At 40.4% G+C, this 2,329-nt stretch overlaps 1 long non-coding RNA gene across 1 annotated transcript; it reads right to left on the reverse strand.

Annotated features, from left to right (window-relative positions):
- Positions 1-1,623: 1,623 nt before the first annotated feature.
- LOC103468095 (uncharacterized) lies at positions 1,624-2,310 on the reverse strand. The gene is made up of 2 exons (XR_534157.2): positions 2,105-2,310; positions 1,624-1,848 (listed from the first exon to the last, which is right to left on the reverse strand). It is a non-coding gene; the product is annotated as an uncharacterized LOC103468095 (long non-coding RNA).
- Positions 2,311-2,329: the final 19 nt, after the last annotated feature.

Genomic DNA, 2,329 nt, shown 5'->3' on the forward strand with positions numbered 1-2,329 from the left:
TACATCAAGGACAAAACCTCAAAGGACGATGTGCTCAGCGAATGTCTCAGACAATGGGGACAAGAGAACGAGGTGCTAGAGGTACCATCATGGGAGGACAAGCCCCTACATGGGATGSACCACCGACAAATAACTGAAGTGGCTGATATCAGGAAATCCGGTAACACTTTATTTTAAGAGGGGTGAATAAGACTGACATGACACCGTCAAAAACACCTGTCATAAACACGAATAAGTCTTCATGAATATTTATGACTGTTGTCATAAAGTTTAAACTTTACCTTTAATAACAAAGTTACCTAATTTTTAAAGTGCAACCAGTAATACTTTAATAACAAGTTTATATCAGTAACGATTTCTTGGTTAATGTCAAGTTGTCATAACAAAGACATTGTGAATAATGTCAACTTTGTATTAAAAGTGTCATAATTTACCAAATGACGCTTTATGACAACAGTCATAAATATTCATGAAGGTTTATTCATGTTCATGACAGGTGTTATGTCATGTTTATGAAAGTGTCATGACTGACTTATTCACCCCCCTTCAAATAAAGTGTTACCGAAAATCCTACCAATGGCTGCAGAAAGCTTGACTCAAGGTCAGCACAGAGGCTCTCATCCTGGCTGCAGAGGAACAGGCCCTGAACACCAGAGAGGCTCAGATCTACCACACCAGACAAGACCCAAGGTGTACGTTGTGCAAGGAGGCCCCTGAGACAGTCCAGCACATAACAGCAGGGTGCAAGGTGCTGGCAGGGAAAGCTTACATAGAACGACATAACCATCTGTGTAGAATATGGACTAGAAGCCCCAAGATCAAAGTGGGAAAGGTGGTGGAGAATGACTGAGCTTAGATCCTGTGGGACTTCCAGATCCAGACAGACAAGATGGTGATGGAGAACCAACCGGACGTTGTGGTGGTGGATAAACAACAGAGGAAAGCCGTTGTGGTGGATGTAGCAATACCAAGTGAYTACAACATCAGGAAAAAGGAGAAACTGGAGAAATACCAGGGCCTCAGAGAGGAGCTGGAAAAGGCCTGGAAGGTGAAGACCACAGTGGTGCCTGTGGTCATCGGGGCAGTCACCCCCAAACTGGAGCAGTGGCTAAAACAGGAACAACATCAGACATCTCAGTCCAGAAATGTGCAGTTCTAGACAAAGCCAAGATACTGGAGGAGAAACATCAAGCTTATAGGCTCCCAGGACTCTTGTAGAGAGAGAGAGACCACCAGTGGAGGGTGAGAAGGGATTTTTTTATATACATAAAGTGCTGTATAAATACATTTGCTATTGACATTCTTTTACCCCGGCCCACTTCATCTAACTGTAACTTATTCTCCCTTGAAAATATCTGTGGAGAAATGTATACAATTCTATGCTGCTACATTACTTTAGCATTGATGCCAATTTTCAGCATGAGAACATCGTGTTCCAAAGAATAGGCAGTTTGGCAGGCGAAAGTGAAATGTTCTAGTGTTTATTGTTATAGGCGCACTGATTTCTGATGTTTTTCAGCATAAAATTATAGCTGAGATTTAGAACTATTACCAATTAGTTTAGACATTGCTGCTTAAAAGCAATCTTGATATATTTTAAATAAAAGAATAAAATCAATCAGATTTCAGAAAAATAAACATTTATTTAAGTGATCAAGTGAAGTGAAATCAGGTTCTTCCAGCCGTGATGTCATCGAGGCTTAACATCCAGGTGGAAGTGACATCACCAGCAGGAAAGCCATATGGGCATTTCAGGTTTTTAGGCATAAGAAGAGAAAGATTATGGGACTCTGGCACAGATGTAGGGAAGCGTTTTGCTACAGGGAGCACCAATCAAACGTGTCTGTCCTGTAAAGAGACAAAGAGACAAATCCTGACTGCAAAACTTTGACATGATTTGATCCGTTACAGAAAGCATGCAGGGCAGATGAAGTGTATTGCCCAAGACACAACAGACATGAATGGAGAGGGGATTCGAACCATGAACCAAAAAATTGCAGGACAAACTCCTACCTACTAAGCCACCAGATACAAAGGTATTATAAAAACATACATTTAAACTAAATTATGAAATTACAGATTTTGTATCTCCAGTAACAAATACCTTCTACATTGAAGTCCATGCATTTTTTCCCTTTGCCTATGAGCTTTTCGGTCCATAAATAATGCACAAATCTGGAACCATCACTCCAAAACCAGGTCAGTTCCTGAAAGAACATCTTAGTTTTAAGCTTCTTTACAAACAAATCACACAGAACCAACCTAGACTTCAGTCACTCATTGTAGAAAATTTGAACTGTGTTTGGATCATTTCTATTTAAAACCCTCA

This window comes from Poecilia reticulata, linkage group LG7 (genome assembly GCF_000633615.1).
Source record: "Poecilia reticulata strain Guanapo linkage group LG7, Guppy_female_1.0+MT, whole genome shotgun sequence".
NCBI classification, from domain to species: Eukaryota; Metazoa; Chordata; class Actinopteri; order Cyprinodontiformes; family Poeciliidae; genus Poecilia; species Poecilia reticulata.